Here is a 25802-nt window from a genome sequence, read left to right as displayed (position 1 = left end):
GGAAGGCACGATGTCAATGGAAACTCGGAATTTTTGCGCTATTATGAAATTCGTTTTTAAAAAACGAAATACGCGGCAACAAATTTTGGAAGAAATGTCAACCGGTTCTTGGGATTCTGCACCTTCATATGTAATGGCTAAAAAATAGGCTCGACTATTTCAACGAGGAAGAGAGTCCTGCGAAGACGATACCCGCTCGAGTCGTCCAGTGACAGTAGTGACCGAAGAAAATGTTAAAAAAGTCAAAAAATTAGTACTGGGCGATTGAAGAATTAAATTGTGGCAGATAGTGGAAGAACTCCAGATTAGGAAGGAACAAGTTGGGGAGATTTTGCATGAAAATTTGTACATGAAAAAAATTAGTATACGTTGGTTATTGCGAATGCTCACACCGCTCGGCAAACAACGACGACTCAAGAGTTCTAAAGATTTTTTGGAGTTGTGTCCGAGTAATTTGGACGAAATTTGCAACCGTATTGTGACTGTTGAAACTTCGATTCGTCAATATGCTCCGGAGTCGAAAAAAGGAGAAAGGCCACCAAAGAAATTAAAAGTGGAAAAGTTGACGTCCAAGATTATGGTCACTATTTTCTGGAACAGCGAGGAAATTTTCACAGTAATCAAAACTTGCCAAAAGGTACCACTCTGGGTCAGGCAGGTATGGCATGAAAACGAGACGTGCCAAATTGAAGCGGAAAGTGTTGTTTCTGGAAGACAACCCGCCTGTTCACACTACTCAGATTGGGAGGACTGCCCTAAAAACTTGTCCACCCACCTTACAGTCCGAACCTGGCTTTCAGCGACTTTTTCCTTTTTTCCAATTTAAAGAAGGAGCTGGGGGATGAAAATGTTCCAACGGCAGCGAAATGAAACCGGCCGTAAAACACCAAGGGAAGTCTAGGGAATATTTTTGCAGTGGCATGATGTCATTATATTCACGTTGTGAAAAGTGTATTTCTTGAGGAAAATTACATTGAAAAATAAAAAATAGAACACTATCCTTTCTTTCATTAGGTACTTCAGGCCACGAACTTATTAGCCCTCGTAATAGGTATTGTGCTTTTGAGGATTGCCTATCGACAGATTATTGCCAATGGCGGCTTTAAATAGCTCTAAAAGCTGGCACCACTCCATGCTGATGCGGGAAAAAACGGGAATCTCGATCATTGCCTTAATTGCCCCAACCTTTCCTTCCATCTCATACTGCGATTTAAAGTAGGGGTTCTCTGTTTTGAGAGGACTCCCAATGATTCGCCCTGAACTTGGCCATTAGTGCCTCCAATGTATCTCGTTTCTTTTGCTGGCACTCCGTTATTTTTCGTGCAGTTTCCTGTGATTCCTTTCGAGAACCTCCAACTGTTTGGAAAGATCCTTTACTCCTTCAAGATCGTTTCGGCCATGTTTGTCGATAGTTAGTTCACTTGGATCCTTAGGGGCTAGGAATAAGATTTTTATGATAGGAATTTTAGCAGTTTGGGTTACGGTTCGAAGGACCAAAATTGTCAGTCGTATTGCTTCGGTGTCTCAGATGAGTTCCCTGGGGGAATATTGGGTAATATTGCTCTCAATTGTGTCCGGATAGCTGAGTGGTTAGAGCGCAAGGCTGTCGTACGGAAAGTCGCGGTTCAAATCTCACTGGTGGCAGTGGAGTTTGTATCGTGATTTGACGTCAGATACCAGTCGACTCAGCTGTGAATGAGTACCTGAGTCAAATCAGGGTAATAATCTCGGGCGAGCGCAATGCTGACCACATTGCCTCCTAGTGTACCATTACGGTCTTGAATGAAGTACTCTAACACACTCCACTCCAACATGGATTGTTGCGCCAACGATTATTATATCCGAGTTATCACAATCTCGGCAGATGCCGGATTTTACCTAATACTAGCACTATGTGCCAAGCATTTAGGCTCAGACGATCCTACCTACTTAAAAACTAAAGGGGCACTGGTGGTGGTGGCCGGTGGTAGGTCAGTGGGAGAATCCGTCGAGTACTCCCCGCAACATCGAGCACGTATGCAGAATGGTGTACTTCTGCATGGTTTGAACCAGACTGTGCGAAAGTCCCAGGACATCAAGGGAAGCTGTGTACAATACCTGTAGCTGACAATATTATGGGAACTACAACCACCCGCTCGAGATGCCAAATTTCTTTGATTTCCCGAGCCAATGGCTCATAGTTCACCTTCTTCTCCACGTACTTCCGTTCAATGTTGCTATTATGGGGGATAGCAACATCAACAATATACGCGGAGCGACCCGTCTTGTCAACTAACATTACGTCAGGCTTATTGTGTGCGGTATGGCGATCAGTCAGAACTTGCCGGTCCCAATACATGCTGCAAGCAGAACTATCAAGTACTGCTTGCGGCTCATATCGGTAAACCGGAGATGTCCCCGTGATCAGCCCATGCGAGAGAGAGAGAGAGAGTTAAACAAATTTCTCGTTTCACCGCTTATTGCACTCTGGTTGTCCACATTAACTTACTCTACTTGAATACATAATTTCTTCTGATGAGTGAAGGAAGGACAATTTGCTGTACTTTCGAAGCAGCAGTGGAATGTCAGAGAGCTATGGCAAGCTACGAAAGTACCAAACAGGAGCGATACGAAGATCGTAATATAAAATCTGGTGTCGATGAAAATTGAGAAGTCCTGAGAGAAGTATTGGTAGGTTAACCTTATGTTGGTCTTGTGCTATTATATTTAACGATAAAGCCTACTTAGTTACTGGAAAATACAGGCGAGCTGAAACAAAATTTTTGAATAAATAATCACATCCTTTTCATTCACTTTTCGTATCTGTTTTAATTGTGCTAGACAATGCTCAACTCTCTTGATGGAAGCAGACACCAATGCTATACCGGATGTGCAATTATGTTTCCATGGAAACCATATCACGTTTCAATTCGCCCCGGTTCACCTTAGAACTCATTAACTGCAACAGTCATCAATATACGAAATTATGTGCATTTGAAATGCTGTAGATACAAGGAAATCTCAATTCGTTCTCCGTGTGCAGCTAGCAGCAAGTGTATCTTTTCCTGAACCGGGAACTTTCTCTTGCTTCCAAGCAATGTTCATTCGAAATCAGTACGAAGCGATCACCCGCAGCAGATATTTTCTAGCGTATGTGCAGCGTTATTTATGCTTCAGGAGTAAACCTCTTGAATTAAAGATAAATTCAGAACATTTCGCACTATTCGCCGATTCCATTCAGTAGGAGCTTTAATTTATGAGCAAGGATACAACCACAATATATGCGATCCAATTGGAAGTTGCCAAAGTTTAAATCGCATTTGAAAATGTAAAATTTATTTGGATTTCAGACTCTGCTCCGCAATTTCTGCTTGGATTTAGATCAGAATTGTAGTCCTGATTTGATTGCAGTTGCCTTTCTGTGTGTTGATTTATTAGAAGAATGCCGTACAATTTACAGGTGGAAAAGAGGTAGTGAGAAAATTATATGGTTGCTGATTGTGAAACATTCCCCAGAACTATCCTGTTCAAAGTTACAACAAAATTTGCAGGATAACTAGGAGCACAAAGCCAGGCTGACTTCACCAATCCTTGATGCAATTTTATATAATTTGAGCGTAGTGAGTGCTGCAATCTTTTTGTTTCACTACACCTCAAAATTGTTTCAATTATATGAGGAAACTAGTTTGACCAAACATGTTCAACTGAATGAGGACTTGAGAGGGATGATTTGTGTTTTCCTAAACTGGATAATTTCAAATGGGAATGACTTGAGTAAGACCTGATGGCACGTCTGACATTTAAAACCAAGCAAACACAACAAGTGTTCAAACAACCCATTCTCGCCTACACTAATCCATCTTTTCGGGTAAATAAAACCCCATCAATGCACAAAAGACCTGCTCCATCACTATCTGACTTTTTTTGTATCTACATAATTAAAAAAAAAACCCAAAAAAGAACTCATTAACCTACCGATAGATGATAATATTTTAATGTGCAACCGCCTGAAATGGAAGTCCATCATTTTTATTTATGAATAGGAAACTTAGGCAAAGTAGTCGTTCAAGTTGAAAAGTTAAATGGCATTCAATGGAACGTCCCAGCTCAACCCATCATAGTCATCAACATCATAAAAGTGAAAATCATCAGAACGAAAAGAGATTATCTAGGCGGTGCACTTAAACGGTAAGCGGCGAATAGTAGATGGTTACCGTCGGTAAACTCTTAAAAATTTGTCAGATAATTAAGAACAACGGCGACAACAACAACACGAACAAAAGGAATACCTCCAGTAACACAGGAAGGCTTTTAGTCATATCTTCTGTTTCTAACTGTTAATAGTTTCCCTGAAAAATGATCTATCTTGGTGGTTGGATTTGTCCAGGTTGCATAGGGAATGCTTGAAAGATATTAGACGATTTGATGGATGAAGCTATATTTTGAAATTGATTAAGTTCGTCCAGGGGTGGGAAGAAGAATAGGAAAATGAGATGGAAGTTCGTAGGAAAATTTTACTCACACGGGGATTTTTTGATTTCGATTCTTTTTTGAGCTTTTTAGACCGTTGCCCTTAATTAACAAACCTTTGAAGCTAACAGGTCAAATTAACGTATCACTTCACAATGAGAAATCATCAAACTGTTACGTTACTGAATCACTCCTAACCACAAGTTGCTGTGGTTGCTCACATCCAGCACTGCAAGGGTCATATTCAAGCAAGTGGAAACGATTTTCCATTTGTTGGTCATCTTCATATTTGTTCATAACAGAAACTGCCTACCCTTTACCACAAAACGTTTCAATTTCTCCTTCTCAGAATTGCTCCTATTGTCATTTGCCTTTCTTTACCGCAGCCTTCATTAATTCGAAATGAATGTATCTGATCTTCTGGTCACTGCCATTCAATGTTCACTTGCTCCGGTCCCACACAAAAAAAAAAGATTTAAGTGAATTTCTCTGGCATTTCGAAACAAACCTGGTTTCCAGCCGAGAAATTATTTTGATAGGATATGCCAGGGATAGATTTTCTTGTAGGAAATGCCTACATGTGTAAGTATTTGGTGTCTAGCCAGTTGAGATGAAAGGCATGAAGATGATAGATTCAGTTATAGTTGAGGACCCTTTTAAAGTTGAAGGGAAGAGTGTACCACGACAAATTAATTGTTTTTTAATTACAGAAACAGCTACAGATTAAGCGATTCTCTCAACTTCACGAAACTTCTTTACTCTGGAAAAAAGATATTATCCGAGTGAGCTAATTAAATAGAATTTTGGAACCTAATTAATCCGATAAATCTCACATTTCCTTTTTTTCGTTTTTTGTCAAGAAAACAAACTTCTCCTTCAAGTTGGGCCTTTTTTACCAAAGAACTAAGTCAAATTCAAAAGGAGGGGCTGAATATTACCTCAGAAACGACTGTTAGAATGTAGACGTCTTTGGTAGGCAATGTAAATTTTCCACATCGAGATGCATAAAGCACCCGAGTGTGGTCACCGAAGTAAAGCGAGTTCAACACTATTGTCATACCATCATTACCGAAAGTGCAGCAACCGGTGTCTGGTCTAGATTTGTCTTAATGACAAACTCTGGGTTTGCGCCCTATCTAATGCAGGGTTTGCCACATGCTTTTTTTTCTACCGTGGACTTTTCCGGCTGGATCATCATCCACACAGATTAGGTGATTCGCCCAACGTAACCTATTGAGTCGGACGACATGATATCGCTCATTAATTCCGTCGTTAAATAGGATTCGGTATTGCTTATCTCCCTCAATTCACGTAGTACAAGACATAAATTTGGGAAAATCAGAAGTACCTACTTAGGAATTGTTAGTATCAGATGAAATCGCGGTTAACGAAAATTCAAGAGTACCAAGTTCAAGTTTCCTCTTGAGTAGCCGTGAACTGGTGTATTAATTCAGGCAGATACCTAGGTATCAGTTGCCGCTGGCGAGCACCCAATTAGCGTGATGATGCACCAGATATCCCCAGAGAATTGTATATCTGTTCACAACCGTTGGGAAAAAACTTTTCTTGCTTCTCTCCGCAACTTCTACAAAGCGAAGCGTAGGGTATACCAAGTCTGGCCAGACCCTGTGCAAATTGCCGTAATCCTATAACCATTCGCATGCGTCTGGCCCAAAATCCCTTCGCGATCAGCTCTTATTATAAGAGGGCATGATCCTCCTTGACGTAGCGCGAGAAGTGAGTGGCAGCCATCTGAATTTAACTCCACTAACCTAGCGAGTGTTGCACTGAGTATGCAGCCTCAGTGTCTGCTAGGCTATCGGTTAGAATGACTATATTACGCTTGGAGCTCGGATCATGCTTCAGCCAGCCACAGGCCTAGGGCACCGTTGGTATTTCCGGTGGAAATCACTGGCGAATCCAGGAAGATTGTCCGATTTGACTGTACTGTGTGTGTCCGAGAAAACTTCTCCACCCACTCTACAGCCGATCTTTGACCTGTTGGTAAAGAATACTATATTTCAACCTCGTAACATATCGCCGGTCATTCTCCTTTACTTTGGTGTGAAAAGCCTACAGCAGGATTCCTCATAGCAATCTCCAGAGGTAGAGAATGCGCGTACTCTTCGCTGGAGAAAAGTTTACCGAGATATCTTCGACTGAAGTTAGAGGAGGCCGGGGAGCTACATATGTAATGCAATGCCGTCTCTTCTTCCGCCTCGCATTGATGACGGTATTTCAATAAACAGTGTCCGTTAAAAAACTCTACCAGGGTTTTGATACCCCACTTCTTTACGATCACAAAAATGTCGCTTTAGCGGCGCCGAATTCTTAGCCAAAAAAATTCACCTGTTGTGTGAATCCTCTAGACTCGACAGCGGATGGTCAAATGCCAAAAGCTGATTTTGGGCCCAGCTTTATCATTATCAGCGACGTTCGAGTGACCTGGCGCCCACATCAGAAATGTTTTTTTTTCAGTCGGCCAAGTTTCAGCGGCACCTAGTGACAACACCACCCCAACTGGCTAGATATCCCGTTGCTGTTTAGTACTCTTAATGCTGCCCAACTCTCTGAATACATTCGAATGATCCATAACCCGCCTTATTGTGGCAAACATTCTTAGCTGCACATATTTTCGGCTAGAATATAGTCGTAATTTTTTAGAGAGGTCGGCCCAGTTCCATGATTGGAAATCTCGAGAATACCTCTGCACCCGATCTGTCCACCATATCTGACCTGTTGGTGAAGATTATTAAGCCCGCAATTCGAAAGAGATCATGGCCATTTATCGACTACTCCTCCCTTTTCGTAGTTGCGACGGAGTATGTCTTTTCAAAGACGAATCTGAAAACAACATGATCAACGAACATCAGACCCACCTGATGTTTCCCAAAGAATTTCAAGCACCTGAATCTGCAGTTAACAAAATCCAGTCTCAACCATACATCATCCAAATGGGTTTTATTATGGATGTATACATCCAATCAATCCGTTGCGGTGAAACTCCCCAGGTCTTACCTATCGCAGTCCTACAGCACCAGAGCAATTTGGAGGATTTCTGGTATTGTTGCTGGATATGCTACTTGCACGTTAGTTTGAAGTCAAGTACATTCCTAAATATTTAACTGTTTATATCAGCTGAATTTCCGCGCTAGATAAAGTAGTTGACGTGTAGTCGCCCCACCTAACTTTCCTAGTCAACACCACTAGTCCTGTCTTATTAGCGTTCTATGTGTAGCTTCCAATTTAGCTTAAGATACTATATATTGAAAGAAAGTGTCAATCTTTTATTATTAACTGTACAAGGTGGATTTCGCATTCCCTTCTATTTGTGGCAACTAGAATCAGCTAGGTTTTAATTGCATTTATGCATCATACAGCCCCCCTTTGCCATGCACTCTCAATGATTTTAGTCTAAGCGAAGGCATTCACCAACATCTTGACCTCGCTCTTGTCCAGTAACCACAGAATTTTATCTATCGCTATCAATCAGAGCACCGGAGAGATGGATCACCATGGGGTGTCGCTCCTCTCTCACAGCTCTGGTCAATTGGCTATTTCGAAATCGGATAGGATTATCCTGGTCCTGCTTCATCCTTCAATCCTATTCTAGTTACAGTCTCGTTGATTTCCAAAAAGCTGCTAAGGCATATTGCTTGTAGTGCAACGACCACTCAACATCTGTCAATTACCTTGTTAAGAACGGATTCTGTTGATTTGCCTTTGATGTAGGCGTACTAACAGTTGGGCATTGGCGACCTCTTCATGATGCCCTTAAGTGGATGTTTACTTGGGGCACTCTAGGTAAGGTGAAAGTGATGGGCTGAAAATCCTTAGCGAACTCATTGTCGCGTCTGCCTGTTTTCGGAATGAGAACTACGCGCGCCTCCAGGAGTGCGGTACATAAAACACTACTACACAAGCCAGGTCACATGGTTTTCTCGGAACCATGCATGTAACCTTTGCTTGTGAGAAGTCTTGGCGATTACGTCCATGATGAATATCTAATGCATGACTTTAGTTAACCGATTCTTTGAGCGCATCAATCTGCTCATCATATCTTTTCGCATCATTTTGCGCCAATATTTCCTTTATAAAGCCAAAAAGTTGACTATAAAATCACGAGGTGACCTTCCCCCTACATGTTGATCTACTTACGAGGATCTCTGATAGTGCTATGCTAACAGTTTTGGAACGTTTAAATTATATAGTACCAAAATTAGATGCTCAGAAATGCCAGGTTCATTAGCTCTCGCGCCTGCCTTTAGGTATCCCTAAGGTCAATAAAAGGGTTGACATTCGATTCGTTTTTTATCGATTTCCTTGCTCTCAGTAGATGGTAACAATCGCAGAAGTGTATCAGGAGAACACACCTTAGCGCAGCTGGATAAATATTCTTCAGTATCAACTATGATGCTATGTCCGTTTTCTTGATTCAGAGGCACCATGCTGTAATTTTCGTTTGATTCTTCTAAAGGGAAAGTTGTTGCAACACGCCATGACGGTAATTTTTGGAATCAGCCTTGCTCTGCTTCAGCGACTGCTTTGTAAGTCGTGATTATAGTTTCTAATAGTTTTGGCTTCCAGAGAATAACCTTACCAGTCTCATTTTTTTCGTATATAAATACTCTCGTGCAATGTCTGCTAAATTTTCCTTAACTGGAATATGACGCCGGTCGTCTGGTTTGACAGGATACAGCTGATTCTATTTGGACATATATACGTAATTCATGTTGAAGCTTGCAGAATTTGTTGCATCTATTGAGAAATTATTTGCAAAAATGCCATCCAATGATATCCAGCGGAATATTGAGTGTCGATTAGACGAAGAATCCGGTTCCCGTTGAAATAGTGTGCCCCACGGAAATCGGTTGAGTCCTCTTGAAATTAACCTAGCGGTTCAAACAACTTTGATATATTAGATAAGATGGTTCTTTTCACGTTAACTTTGTCAAATTGCTTTGCATTGACATTTGCAGAGAATCCTGATCACGATAAAGGATCCATTAGAGTTCGGTGTCTTAACTTTTGTAGATGACTTTAAAGGACAGCTTATTTCTGCCTCCCATGTTTCTACACTAAAATCTTTCTTTGTTTCTCATTTCCCCTCCCGCTATGGCAAGGATATTGCAAATTTAAATTCGTAGATCAATTCTCTTGTGTGTTGTCTCCTATGATGGGACCTCCAACGTAAAAATTCCGTACAACACTCTGCATGGGAGAATTGATGCTGACCTCAACCTCAAGCTGCAATCTACTTCATGAAACGACGGTATGTCCAGAAAAAGAGACTCCATATCAAGTATTGGAAGTTTCTGTCGTCGAGCTGTATCCACCCAGTGGCCTGTATAAAATGGCTCTGCCTTTTCATTTTCGGATACGATAGCCTTGATTATAGAGATATCCTTTTCTTCCCAAAACTGTCGCAGTGTCCGGTCTACACGTTTGGTGCTGATTTTGTATAGAGGGGGTCTTTTCTAATGTTAATTGAACCTTGTCTAATCAGATCCATCTCAGGCTTGTCAGTTAGAAGACCAATTTTTGAAATCTTTTGAAGGCTTAATTCTTCTTTGTAGAATTGTTTCGGAAACGTCTACTCCCCAGAAGGTATCAATTTTCAATGATCCGATTCTTGCCTCGCTAACTTCTACCAATCGGCTTCCCTCGTTTCCTTATACATACGTTCTCTTATAACCCTGTAGTAAGGCGACGTTATTTGGCTTTACATTGCACTCCAGCCCGTAATTATTGCAGTATCCAGCTCAGATTTAACATAGCTACTCGATGTCCTTTCTTGAAATCTTTCCATTAACATTGAACTGAAACAAATCTTAGAAATTGAATTGTAGCCCTGGCTGATTGATTGGTGGTTGCTGCCAAAACCTTTTAATGTCCATCCGTCTCGTAGGACAAAAAATGTTAATTTATCACACCGATGTTAGACATAATATTGAAATGGCTCTAACTCCACTGAAACTGACCAAATTGCACTAAGCAACTGTATGGGTTGACTGCAGTACTGCAACTCCAACTTTATCATTACATATTCATTAAATACGCACAAGTCTGCGTACTCTGAACTATGAAGATGGTAGGTAGCCTAACTTGCTTAACGTTGGTTAATGAACATTGATCAGTAAAATAAACGAAATCTGATTTAATTTGCAGAAATTCCTCACAAAAATAGTTTTTCAACAAACTAATTTTCACCAAATCTTCAATAAACATCATTTTCATCCCAAAGTTGCCAAAATCGAATTCCTACACCCTCAAACCACTGGAATTGCCATTGCTCATAAATACCTACATCTGTCAAGCAATCAACGCTGGATTAGAGATAAGCCGATTTTTGGTCACCACATTGGTTGTGTGAACTTTTTCGAAAACTTTACGGCGTTTTTCTTCTCGCCTCCAGTGGATTACAGAATACTCGGGGATGGAACGAGGTAGAGAAAGAAAAAGTGACATGGGTTACACAAAAAAATGTCAACACGATACCATGTCTAGCGGTTTTGTCTGGCTTTACTTGACATCTCATCTTTAAAATTAGCCTGGCAAGGGGAATATTGCCCCGGCTTGACTTGAGAAAATCGAGAAGGCTTTACCGAATGACAACGTGCTGATAATCTGCTTAGAAACTTTTAGCTGAGAAATAATATGCACACAGAAGACGGGAATATAATGAATGTGAAAAGAATTTGTCATCTTAAGTGGGTTTGAAATAATTTGTAGATGGATTAAGTTGTTGACATCTGAATTATAGATGATATATGTCACGGGTGTGCCTGATTATTGATAGGCCCTTTTTTTCCAACCTAAATTAATGTGTATTGAAAAGAAGGAAGGTCGCCAGAAGAAACACTGTCCCTAATTGGTTTTAGCGTCCAGAAGATTAATTAATAATTAACGGTCCCAAATTTTGAGATTCACTCCATTTGTAGCCTTTCATAGCGGCAGGTAGCCCCACTTCAATATGTTTGGAAATGATTTCGCTAATTTACTATTGGGTACAAATGAAATAAGAATTGCTGCGAGCATTTCAGTTACCAACCATTAAAGGATGGGAGACAAACCGACCCGTATAGACTTCAAAACACTAACTATAGATGACACATACCTGGCAGGATGTAGAAATACTTCTCAAATATCATTGGCCTAAAAAGTATGGTTTATGGTTTAAACAGAGAGCAGAAGTCAAATATTTAGGAACTTTACTACCCCCACCCACTGTGGAGGACGCAAATTGGTAAACATATGCAGGAAAACTACAGATTGGTTGAAATTCTGGACAGACAAAACCAAACTAGATAAAATAAGGAGTTCCACTAACTTTGAAGAGTGATTTGTGCGCATATTGCATTACCAATGGTATCACTGCAAAAGCTGAAGAAAAAGAAGAACTAACAACCAAGCAACTATCAAAGCATTTAGGCCTAATCAGGTCAACCATAGACTAAAACTACGAGAATATGTCGGAGTCCAACAACCGTGAAGACCTGATAGGAAAGCGCCATTTCGATCCTAGCGAAAAAGAAGATGGAAGATGAAAAGATGATTGACGATAAGTTCGGCTTTAAGGGGCACTTCGAATTCGCCTGTTAACTCTGAAGGTTTGGTCCTCTTTTGAACAGCATCAGACGAGTTAGCATAGGGTGCAGTATGCCTAATCCCAATCGACTTACTTTCAGAAATGCATCTGCTGTAAATAGTTTTTTTTTTTTTTTGAGGATTGTGGGGTTCTAAGTCCGCATCAACTTAATGCTGGACCGGACCAAATGGGGAGGAACTTACTCCCTCTTTTTTTGGTCCACGGACCCCTTGTTTAAGGCTTAGCAAACAAACTTTCAAAAGAATTAGGGGATGACGGCTTTACGGTTTCTTACCAGGGCAGAGGCAAATCGTCAGACGCTGCTTCGCCTCTGCCCTGGGAGCAGCGTGACCGAAGCGGCTCGCAGATTGTAAGTGCTCATTTATATAATTTTCAGAACATAACGTGGCTACGAATTATATTGTGCGCAAATATGCGCAAAATATGTTTTTTTTTAGAGAATTGTGGGGTCCTAAGTCCGCATCCACTTTACAGATACAGATGTATTATTTGGCCGTGATTTTTTACCATCAGACAAACATGGACATGGACAAACCTTTCCCTCACTCTATTCAATATATATCTTCATCCATCTTCAGAGCCCAATTAAAGTAGGATTGCGAAATATAAATATGGTTGTCATTTACCCCTTGACGTATTATACCGCGTCAATCACCCTTACCCGCCATCATTCCCAGTTACCTGAAAAGCGCTTCAGCTCCCCACACTACTTCCCAAGACGATCGAATTCGTCCTCTACTGTTCTGCATCAAGTGGTGTTGGGCGACTGACCCGTCGGCCATGTTGGGAGAATGGACTCCACTGCATGGTACAGCCAGTACTGCAATTGTCGCTTTTGTTGAGTGTTGTGAGACTGACCTTGGTTTTATCGGTATTCATCTACACTCCAACTTTACTTTCCTCCCTTTTCAAGTCCAGAGTCATTTCCCCAAAATTCATAGCCTGGTGAAAGAGCAAGTAGATGTCATCAACATAGTTAAGGTGTTTGTGGAAAGATGTCATAGTCCATTGGATTGCACGTCCTCTGGACAAGGCAGCATAAAGAACGTCACCGATAACAAAAAGAAATAATTCCGGTGGCAGAATGCAACCCTGGTCGACTTCGCTTTCGACTTCAAAATCCTTCAAGATTTTACCTCAGTGCAGCATGTGGCATGTTGCACCATCATATGTCGCTCTGATAATGGCTATTAGTTTTTTCGGAATGCCTCACCTGCGCAGATCATTCCAGACACACTCCTTGTTTATGTTATCGAAAGCTTTCTCGATATCGATGAAGAATAATTGCTGAAAAAATCAAGACTCCGCGCACTATTTCAAAATAATCCATAGGGTGTTGATGTGGTTAAAGCAGGAGAATCTGGAGCGGAAATCAGCCTGCTCTCTTCCAATCAAGCTTCAGAAAAGTTCCTTGATGTGTTCATGGGTTTTTCATATTAGATTTGCAACGGCAGGGAGCATCCAGATACACCTCCAACTGGCAAACTAAAAACTGGTCCCCTTCTTTGGAATCTTGACGATCATTCCCTCCTTCCACTCTCTGGGAAAGGTCTCCGATTCTCACAATTTCCTTACGAGCGTAACAGATCTGCAGTAACTACAGGTGCAATAGTAAATAATTCTGCAGACCACCGGAAAGCTCACTGGCTTTACTCCATTTAAGAGCACTGTTGGCCAAAATTATTGCTTTTCTGCTTAGAGGGACAATCCGTATCCGTACGGTGACTACACATTTCATCCACAAGAGGAGGAGCCTCATCGAATGCGATATGGTTGGGAAGCATGATGGAGTGTTCTTTCTACCTTTTCGGTTGTTTTCCATCGTGTACCGTTGACGTCCTTCGCAGGAACATCGAAAAATTTACGACCACATGCAGGCTCTCCCGTGATGCGGTAGGCACTTCTGAAATCATTGCATTCTGCAGCATTTTCCATTTCCCTGGCCAGCACAATAGCAAATTCTCTATTATCACGGCGTACACTATGGTCAACCTTTCGCGATTTTACTCGGTACCGGAGTTCGAGTGCGTCGCGCCCGCCATCGCTCGTAGCAATCAATAGCCTCCAACCGCCTCCGTCCATCGATACGCTTCCACGATTTCGTAGTCAGCCTTATGACGCCCCATGTGGTATACTCTAGAAAACAGTATATTTTATGGCGGCCCAATGCTCATCGGTATTCTCAGAAGGGTTAATCGGTATATCTGCCGTCCGATCAGCGAGATAGCTCTCCCACTGTCGAGCAACAATTGGGTTGTACAGGCAGTCGATTTTGTACTTGGGGGGACGCAGCTCTGCAAACTAGCGTGAAATGGCGGACATAGCACTCAAGTGAACGTAAGCGACCATCAGATGGGGATTCCTTTCGAGGCCGATATCAACACCTCTCTTATTACATGCATCCAAGAGACAACTCCTAAATCGTTTGGTAGCAATAAAGTTTCAAAATTTTCAGATTGCTAGCCCACGAATTTCTACCCCTTTTAGTCGCCTCTTACAACAGGCAGGAGCACGAATTCTAGTAGGGCTTTTAGTGCTATCTAAACCAACTTTTGTAGAAAATCAGGATGGTAGACTCAGCTATCTGCAGTCAATATGTAGAAGAGAACGAAAAGGTTCTGTAGCTACCCGGCATTGCCAGTCTTCAGACAAGGGTACCTCAAAAAACTCTTCCTCAACGCAGAATTTACACATCCTCTGAGGTTAGGGAATGCCTTCAAATTCGCTAACCCCTTATAGTGTCGAAGACAGGAAGCTATCTGAATGGACATTACAATAGATACTTGACTGGACTGAGTATAGGAGGACTGTGGTTTCCCCAACTTACCTACCCATCATGGCTGTCAAGGCCTTAACTTTCGAAGCATGTGTGTAATAATTCCTAGGTTATTTATAAAACGTGACAAACGAGTCCAGATCAGAATTCCGCAACTGAAGTTAAGTGATAGAGTGATGACGCGGGGTTTGTAACCTTATATAAAATAGCAAAATTTGGAGCCGACAACCGAAAAAAAATTTATTGGAAATTGATTCAAGTCAATTCGAGGTGGTAGTGCTCATTCAAAAGGCGATTTAGGTTAGATCATTTAAAGCACGATGGCTGACTGCGTAGGAAAAAATTAGCAATGTCCACTGCGTTTTCGAACTTGTCATGTTATCTATCCCAACTAGCTGACGAAGAATCTGATAAACGATGGCAGCACTCGATGGAAACCTACTAGATAACATAGCATTTAACAACAAAGTCAGGACACCTATTCTTCATTTTTGTTTGAAGTTCATTGCGGGAGTCGCATTGACAATGTTGGCAATTCAAAGTCTTCGCCTATCGCGATTTTAGTTCTTCCCATGACGAATGATGGTTAGTTCTCTCTATCTTTTTCATAGTTGGGTATGGTTCCTATACACTTTTTTGTGAAGGATAAGGCATCCAGAAGCTTTATTTTTCATATTGCTACTTTTGTATAGTTTTTTTCTACTTTGATTTTTCATGACTGTGTTTCAATTCCATTGTTATCATACTTAATACTGTGTAACTGGTAAGCCTACAGCAGCACAATAACACAAAGATGGGCACAAACATCCATGACCAACCGGAATTCAAATCTTGAGGTTGAGAGGCTGACGCTAAACCGGCTGAACTACCGCACCGTAGTTTTGTGTTTTTGAGTCCTCAATTATAGGACGCTATCAAATATACTTGTGGATTATGAATGTTAGCTGGAGGTTAAAAGTTATTCGCTAATCCGAGGCATACCAAGATCTCGCAGGTGACATCTGCTTGCTCTCGGATTGTGGGCCTTGGCCGAATCGCTTTGAGTTTACAGAGAAGGATAATCTACTGAAAATGAATACCAACGAAAGCATAGTTCTTAGCCCGATGGGTCATTGGGCTCTTTGCACCCGTCAATTCAATCTTCTTTTGAAAACGGCACAAGAGAAATCTTTATAGTGAAAATTGGATACATTGTCTTAAACAAGTCTAACCAAAATTAAAATTGGTTGTATATTTCAAGGTCCTACTATCACCACACTGAAAGCTCATTAATATATCGATAATGATGCTCTGCTCCAGATACTGGGCTACAGAGAAATGTAGTCATAAGGATGGAAATCAACGCAGCACTCTCTTTTATAAGGAGCATATCGTATCATATGATCTGAAAATCGGTTCTTTATACGAACTGTAAAGATATTTTTTTCCAGAATTAACTCAAAATGTGAATTCCAAAAATAGCAACCCATGATTGCCATTCGAAAGTTATTTGAATCCTTGTGAATGGCAAAGCTATCACTCCGTGAGAAAAATTCCATTCCTGTCCCAGCAAAATACATGATATCCACGAAACATCCTCTTCATTAAAATCCAATTTCGAAAATTAATTGGTATCGAATCAAAACTATAGAAGAATTTCTGTTGAAACTCCATACGAAGGAAAGCAAGACATGGCTCAGAATCCACTAGATAAGCTAGTCAAACGAAGACCTCACAAAGTCACGAGACGTTCAACTTCAAAGCAATCTCATTGAAATTAATGCTACATACACCATCTGAGAGGACATTAAAATTCCCTCCAACATTGAGTTAATTACTACCAGTATCACACTGCCAGACCCTTCTCACCCATTTTGATAACGAAAGGAACGGAAACTGTACACCTACGTGAAATATGTCGTACCATTAAAATTCTTCCTTGCCACTGATGAATTACCCAAGTCTAAAAAGAGAAAATTTCAAACTTGTGTCCTTGTGTGCAAACATGGGCTCCACTGACAAGACTCGGTGAGTGTTTCTGTACAGGTATATCCTCTGAGCGGAGTATGGGTTTTATAATTCAGATTTTTAATTACAAATTAATTACAACTGAATATTATGAATGTTGCATTAAAGCAACTGTGCCCAGTTTTGAAGAGATGAACAGCATTTGCCTTAAAGGGAGAGATTCCTTCAATTGTGCAAACAGAGCAACCTAAGATGAAATGATGTATGACGAAATTTAAAAGACTTGTTGCGGTCGGACATAATATTACAGTATCGATTCTTTGTTGGGGATAATTTATTCTAGAACGTTAAGCTCAGAAAGGATTCTTAGGGACAGCGAGGTAACTGCTTATGACGAATTCCGTAAAAAAAGAGTTCTATATCATACATGGCGACGGAGAGACTGCCGTTCAAAAGTTGACAGTCCCTGTGGGCCCATCATACAGAGCAGATGAATAAAAAAAGTGTTCCTAAACTCCGAGACAAGGTGGAAGATAAAAGACCATAGGGCACCCCCCGGAACAGAAAAGTTTCAAAAATTAGCGGACGTGGTTGGTTGACCGAGAAGCGCAAAAGCGGGAATCGGGGAAGACAAAGGCCGACTTCGATGTGTAGTGCCACAGAGAAAAGGTGTCCTCGCTGGCATATAAACGTTGCGCCAAACGGTGGAGTTTATGACATTGCGTTCGTTGCTCCTCCAGTAAATAGAAGGCTTGTCACAGCTGGGGTCTCTCTGGAAGCCTCACACGTTGTCATTATCAAGTTGATTACTTAGTTATACTACTAACTCCCGAAGCGTCCTCCAACGCGACTCTGCGTGTTCTTCCCTTGCGACATTCCACACGCAAGGGAGCGCCGGGTTGGTGCACGTCGGCAAGTAGCGTCAACCAGCGGAGAAGTCTTTCAAACTCGATGGTATTTCAGCAAAGTTCCGTATCGTGTGAGGAATCTAAAGGAAATTATGATGGTTATCGTCTCTGGGCCTGTATTCTGTATTTTCTGTATTTTCTGGTCTTCCTTAACATTGATAGCTTTTTTTGGTTGCATTGGCACCATCGTCTTACTTATAGTTCCTTAGGTTTCTCACATTATTGGTAAGTATCGGACAATTAAATAATATAGGCTTTGAAGGGGGCATTTAGTCTTCCCTAAACTGCTTTGATTTGAAGATTCAAGGAACCAGCCGATACGTCATCTATAGGGTGACCAGATAGTAACGATGGTTTGTTTCGCATTCGGCTGACAAGATGGTCAGTAATCTTTGTCATTTCATCATCACGCTTGCGTAAACTGTAGAAATTATTATCGAAATTTCGGCTAGCTTCGAATACATAAAGTGAATTTCGATGTAAGCTCGGTCTTCATTATGACTTGAGTGCGCAGGCAATTTGTCACACCCTGGGAAAGTTTAAGCGGAAGTATACTCTCCTTGACCTTAAGCCAGGAACCAGCAGGAGATTGTTGTGAATCGAAGAAAACACAGCTGCCATAGCAGAAATGTAAATTCGGCACCTATTACCATAGCCTGAGAATCAACCTGGCTTACTTTGCGGTGCGATTTGGGCCTACATCCTTATAAGATTAAGCCGACGCAGGAATTGAAGTCGAATGATAATAAACAACAACTACGTGAGTTTGTTAGTTAGGGACTGGAAATGTTGGCCGGGGTTTCAGATATTGACATAAAAATTCTTCTAGGAGGATGCCCATTTTTCAACCCTGTGGCTATCTAAACAAGTAAAGTTGACATTATTGGAGCGATCGTAAAATTGGTCACAACTTTTCGCATCAACAAAAGGTGACAGTTTGGTGCGGCTTACGACATTGCCGCATCAGTGATCCTTATTTCTTTTGTAATCAGAAAACAAACACCGTTACCATCAGTGTTCTTTGGTATGGAGCGATATAAACCGACTTTCAATGGCCAGAGCTCTACAACATTGAACTGTGGAGCCAGCAAGAGTGGGCTGCGTAGGACACAGTACTTTTTGCCATGCATTAAGACATTGAGTGTCAAAGTTGCAAGTTGCGAGCTTTCCGAACACATCCGGACTAAGAATTTGGTCAAACAAAAAAGCGCATGGAAGCCAGACTACACGATTCTTCATACTGCGTGCTGATTGGACTCAAATCTCGGCGAACTTGAGATTATGGAAGCCCAGCAACCTCTCCTTACGTTGCCAATTAAACAGAATACGGCGGTTAGAGTATTGAGGCTAATTACAACCTATGCCTTGGAAATCCAATTTGATTTAAAGTTTAAGGATGTTTCTGAAGATGAAGTAGACATATTAGAGTGCTTAATTTTAAGCCACTTTATGGTCCCAAGATTAAATTAAGCAAACCTCAATGAGCCAATGAGCGAGTTTCCGGAGGGAGGAAGATTAGATGCAAGCAAAACCAAGGGATTGAATAATTGGTTCAATTGGCTACTAAGTAAAATTAGGGCTGTGATGCGTCATCGTGATAGCACAACTTCGAAGACCACGACAGTCGTAGAGGGATGAAAGGAGCTGGCTCTTTGAATTCTTAGGTGCAGCCAGTGGAGTTCATGCAGTGTATCTATTCTCTTACCATACAACAAGAGACTCATCCAAGGTCGACAAAGAGTGGTTTTCTTAGTATCCATTGCCTGCTCGAAAAGAGCGGCTACCGACTTCAGATTGACAACACAAATTGCAACTTCTGAAGGACTGGCAAAAGTGAAATTTCGCTTGCTGAATTCGGAGGACCGTTATAATGTCGTCTGACTCAGGAGATTTACAAACGAAAAGCTGTTGGAAATTGAACAGAAAAGGAAAAATAGATTCCATTCAGGAACCTTCCGATTTTTCAAAAAAAAAAAAAAAAAACGGTTTTCATTTTCTATTGCCAGAATTTTGCTGAATCTTGCAGGGTCGTTCAATATTTTGACAGTAATATAACTAAGACCAAATTTTGACAGTCCTAATTGGCGCATGTTCATATCTACAGATAGGGACTATTGGCAGAAAGAACTTATGCTTCGAATAGATATTAAAAACTTTCCTAGTGGTCGTTTGAACAAGAGTTTAATTTACTTTAACGGGGGAACAACAACTCCAAATAGGTATTCGATAGGGCCATGTTACTATTCCCAGAAATCGCCAATTCAATGTCTTCCCAGCTGCGACGTTCGCAGGCTTTTGCCGATCTGAGAACATTCTCCAGATACGGATAGTGTGCAGATTCTACGTTGAAGAAAATCTTATCTAGATGCCTTCGTTTGATATTGGAGGAGTCCGGGCAGCTATATATTTCTCCTCCATCGCCTCAACTTGGCTGCATATAGCTGCAACCAGCATCCCATTTTTTTCCATATGGTAGTTTCAGGAGGAGCCCGTTGAAAGCCCTATTGGGGATTTCATGTCCCGGCTCCAGTGGCCGCGGATATTTTCACGAAGATGTTCGCCTGCCGGCAGGAGCTCAAATTCTTTCACTCGGTTGCGTGAATCCTTGCAATTTCACCCTTCAGAATAGACTTGTCAGTGGATAGCCGGATGGCCTGGCTCTGGCCACCCACATCCAAATTCTTGGCGAATAAATCCGTCAGCTTTCTCGTTTAGTTGGCCAAGAAGAATGATATGTTGTTGCTATTTAGTACTGCTAATGCTGACAGTCGGAACAAATACGAATGGTGCGACTCTTCCATTTTTCTCCCAAACATTTTTCCGCTACCAATGAAATAACGTAAATCTCTTCCTGGAATATGCTCGGTTTTCCGATGAGTCGGGCCAGTTCCACAATCGGGTTTCCCGAGAGATAAATGTGGAAACCATATAATTGATAAGCAACAGAGCCATCAGATGTTCGCAAGGAATTTCCAGATGGAGGCATCACCGTATGATCGGCCGCCTTTCCACACGTCAATGGTATGAAATCCACATGCGTGGTTGACTACTTACTCTTTTTGCTCCAGTAATACTTAAGCAATCGAGCCTTTGAATCTACGTCAGGTGCTTCCTGCTGTTGTCAAAGTTCGGTCTCGGCTACAAGACGATGCATGCCTATATCAAAATGAGGTTTATTACGGATGTATACATCCAATGAATTGTGGTGAAAGTCCCCAGATCTTAATTATCGCAGTCCTACAGCTCCAGAGCGATGTGCTAAATTTAGTGGAAATGTACTCCTAAATATTTCATGTTTGTATCAGCTGGACTTTTGCCACTGCAAAAGCTGGTAGCATGTATCTGCCCCACCTGACTTTCCTGATGAACATAACTAGTCCGGTTTTCCTATTGTTCACCGTGAATCAAGCAATCACATACTGTGTCCTCAAACTTGCTGGTAACTATTATGGCTAGATCGTCCGCAAATGCTTGTGCGAAAACCTTTATGTTCTCTAGCAGTCATAGCAATACGCCCATTGCCAGGAGCCATAACAAAGGAAAAAGAACCCCTTTCTGTGGGCAGCCCCTGAGATATCCTACCTCAATAGACTTGGGCATGAAGTACTGAAGAGCTTTCAGCAAAATTTGAATAAAAAGATTTGGATTTAATTATATAAAACTTGGTTATCTAGATTGTTCTGATTCAACCCATTTAAGCGGGAAAATCGAGCAAAAAATAGTTTTCTAAATTCTAATTTTCGCAAAGAAGTTCTTTAGTCGGACTATCGATACCTTCAACTTAACGACCTGTTCCTACGGCAAATTTCCATGAAAATCTTACATTATCTGCTAGTTCAAATAAGGCACATCACAAACCACCGAACCCACAAAAAAAAGTAGATAGTGAGGCGGATAATTGCCGGGGACGCACCCACCAGGCTAGAGGACACGACGCTCAAATTGAATGGGAGTGTTGTGACTATTTTCTTGATGCATGCTCCTTAGCTCCACTCTTCAGCAGCAAAATCAGTCCGTACATATGTAGACGAGCTGCTTTTCCCATCAGCGTCAGCATCATCGTCACCATAATGGTTACCTCAAAAAATCATAGCAACAAAAAGTCAAACCGTAAAGGAAAAAAGAACAAGCGGATTTGTATTCACAAAGGTGTAGTATATCTTCAACCCGACTAAGGTAGGGAAAAAGATATTCATTCCGTCATGCTAATATGCAGAGGAAGAACGATTTGAATTGATGGGAAACATGGAGGCATCATGAAGTCGACGGTGATAACCAAACAAGTTAAGTAATTACTGTACAATTAAGCGTACAAGACAGTGTGGTGTACTTCACTGCTTCCTCCTCAAGTGTTTCTTGGATGTTTTTCACGTCTCGGGCAGCATTAAAGAAAAGATTGTTTGCTTCTAGAAGTACCTACGCTTCTATTGTGTTTTTTTCTAATTTGTTTTTGTACTGTTTTGGCGTTCATTACGATTGTAACTAATCTGGCCATTCATTGTTCTAACCAGCACGTGTAATTTCCACTTTTTTATGAGTGTTACGGAAATTATGGGTTCTTTGTTGCAAACCTATCAATCGAGGAGGAATACGCGAGAAAACTTGAACTGCGAAGCAAGAAAATTGGCAGTTGGCGCAGTTTATTAGCAGACAGGTAATATCGGTGTCGTATATTCTAATTTAGCAAATTGATATAGCCTTCACGAAAGAGCATTGGTCTTCATGGACCTCTATGAGGTTCTGCTAATTGGTTGGATGATTTTAGTGTGAGTCATGGCTCGTGAATACCAAAGCTATCGGTGCATCTCAAACCGTGTTGTATGGAGAGATACAACTTGTTAAATCTCATTGACATGTTGTCAGGCGAACAGGCCGCTTTTCCGCATACTCGTACTTTTTAGGAGCGGAGCGATATACAAACTGATAAATTAAGATTGTATACTTCTTCACTTTGCTAACATATTAGCAACGAAGTAATACGGTCCAACCTTTTCAAAAAAGTGCTATTTCAGCCTACTATTATTATATTTTCGGCACTGGAGAATATCAAATTTTTGGAGAGCTCTAAGTCTGAGATAAAGCGAAGGGTATCATCGTATTCCCTTCAAAAATGAGCTCTTTCAGCGTAACCTGGAAAAATCCCCTGTCTGAAATAAACATGTGGAAGAAGGACCTTTACGACCTCCGACTTTTTGGCAACAGATGAAGACTCTTCTATATTATATATATATATGTTTCTTACTCCTTGTTCCTTTACAGAAGATCCACAGTCCCCCATTCACATTCATATTGAATTTTTTGACAGTCCTAATGCTTTGTAAATGATAAACCACAGTATAATCCTCCCAAAGCCAAAGAAAGTAGAAGGACTTCAGACAGCCTATCCGATACTATCCTCAGTAAAATTCGTACAGACTATGTAAAAACTACCTAATCAACTTTACCATAATAAATCTCATCAGATTTCGGCTCCATTTTAAGAATTTAAGAACAATGCAAAGGAAACCCAGGTTTTTTTTATTGAAACCTGAAATTAGGTCTCCTTTCTTATAATAAGTGAGAAAATATATGTCAAATGTCGTCTAAATTCCTCCTGCAAGGCTTCTCTGAATAGTAACTGTCGATTGCGGTTGATTGCCATGGCATTGACCATATAACCATATAGGCAAGTGTATAATCTTCCCTCATCATCCACCTCTTTGGATCATGACTTAATCCACCAGGAACGAAACTTCCTGAAAACGCAATAGATCAAGTCAATCGCCCTAGTTTTCTTACTTCTGGAGGGCATTATCCACATGAGATCGACGAACTTGCCTATTTTTTTACCTCAGAAGGTTGATACCGAACCAACATTAATACGATATACAGCACTGCTAAAAGTTTGCAATAGGATGCGACACCTGATGTTCATCGCTTAACTTATGCATTCCAAGCGGGCCTCTATTATAGATTTCCTCATACCACCATATAATACGGCAAAACTGAATCGCCCATCACGATTACATTGTCACCTGTAAGAACTTCTCTTAACTATATGAGCATTATCCTCTTTAAATTACATTTCCGGATGTAATAGAGAAGGCATCAACATCCATCTGGTATGCTCTGTGTCTACACCTAGTGCTAGAAGAGCTCTCATGATTCAAAAAGTAAAATTCGAAGAGCGGCGGGTATATCAAAACCGCTTCTTGCCACTGTCGTTCATCAATCTATTCTTCCTATGGAAGCTCATAACAAAACTGATCAAGGGCAACTTGTTCAAAAATGGATTGATCGCCTCATGTAACACAGTCTCAGATTGAATCTGAATCAAACTGAATTTTTGACAACCGATCCAAATAAAACAGCCACTCTCTTTGCTAATTGTAGCGACCTGCCTAGAACTCAGCGATTGAAATTGTTCACGCATTAGCGCAACCTGTATGATGCGGCATTCCACAACTGGTGTTCTTTGTGATCGACGTACCAACGAACGTCTCAAAGTCAAAATTTATCAAAGCGCCGTCCCCCTTCTCGCCCTATGCGGTCCTGAATGTTGACTGACTATAAAAGATATTGAACGGCGCCTCGCGGTAACGGAGACAAATTTGTTAAGTTGGACCAAACGTAACATGCTTTGATTACATATGCATGCACCGATCGTCAAAAAAAAAAATGCAAGAGAAGCATGGTAATGATCGCGGAATCCGCGCTAACGAAAATTCACTTGCCCAGATTGGTGTGAACATTGATGTCGGTAAGAAAGGATCAAAAGGACAGCCGAAAGAAAAGTGGCTTGATACGCTGGATTTGAAAGCCTGCATCCAGATCAGGCCTTTGACCTAGCAGGGACAAAGGTTGCGGAAATAGAAAGAGTCCTTCCCTAATTACTGTACATCTCCTCTAAGAATAACCCTACCTTAAAAAGTGGACCAATTTACCTTTTGTGGGTAACTTGTCCGCAGAATCGGAAGATTTCAAACATTTGTTTTGCTAGTAACACTGTGTATATGTACCTCAGTCGCAATCGACGGCATAAAAGTATCCCCAACTAAGGACAGAATAAACATACGAGTTAGCTGTTATCAGCCAGGAGGGCAAAACTATCCCAAAAACTTAAGAAAGTGGCGAACCGACAGCACTTAAATGCAGCCTCACTTATGTACCCCGTCGAGATGCACTTCCATCCCTTTAAGCTAACTAAGCGAAGAGGTCCTTTTAAACACTTCCAATTTGTATTTGTAAATGCAAAACTTCACTTCTAATGTGTGACATGATATGACATAAGGAGGAGAGAAACGCAACAGATCGCATTCTCATCTGATGTGTCATCTTCTCCTGCCTGAAATGTCTTGAGTGAGAGTTTTACAAGGAGGTTGAATGAAAAAGGAATAGATATTTCATAAGGGTAGTATAATTCACCGGTTATTCGTTTATTCTATTTCATTGCCAAACATACAGGATTCCGATGCAAAAGAAGCCGATCTGGCATCCATTTACTGCAATAATGACAAATCGGCTATCTGACAGCCCCCTACGGCGACGACGCCTATTCTTCTGTCTTCCGGCAACGGCGCAAATGGAGATAACCTCGGGGAAGGCTGGAAATGGTCCTGCAGGTGTGGTTGCAAATGATACACAACACTGAGCGGGAGAGAAAAAAGTACAATGGTAAACGCTACTTGGGGGTGTAGGAGAAACTATTTTTTATACTGCACGAAGGGATTAATCGCGATTTTTATGGTGAATAGTCTCTCAAGTAAAAAGAGCAAGCAGCTTATTTACGCTCAATTAATAGATTTTATTTAATTTTACCAATTTTCCACTATTAATAAATTACTTCTGCTCCAATAACCATTCCACATTCATTGAACTTCTTGCTTAGGCTGAATCAAATTTCAAGTCGGACACCAAAAGGAACCCCCAGTCCTAACCAAAAGCAAACTCGCTAACCCCTTGTTTGGCATCGTCGATCACTGGCATTCAATCGGGTCATCAGTGTTGCACATTGCAAATGTTACCGCCCCAGTTCGTAGCTTCGCAACGTAACACACACAGATGTTTCTCCATTGCCCATATCGGTCCACTGGAAGCAAATGCACCTAATTGCACACTAGTATGCACAGGTACA

The 25802-nt window shown here is 41.1% G+C and overlaps 1 protein-coding gene across 2 annotated transcripts in view; it reads right to left on the bottom strand.

Moving 5' to 3' along the window:
* LOC119652386 (sterile alpha motif domain-containing protein 5) overlaps positions 1 to 25802 on the bottom strand; it is a 558631-nt gene that overhangs the window by 411334 nt on the left and 121495 nt on the right. The gene's annotated exons all lie outside the window — the stretch shown is intronic.

The sequence above is a fragment of the Hermetia illucens genome, chromosome 3, assembly GCF_905115235.1.
Source record: "Hermetia illucens chromosome 3, iHerIll2.2.curated.20191125, whole genome shotgun sequence".
Classification (NCBI taxonomy): domain Eukaryota; kingdom Metazoa; phylum Arthropoda; class Insecta; order Diptera; family Stratiomyidae; genus Hermetia; species Hermetia illucens.
The sequence above is the reverse complement of the archived record's forward strand: the minus strand, read 5'-3'. Positions and strand labels throughout refer to the sequence as shown.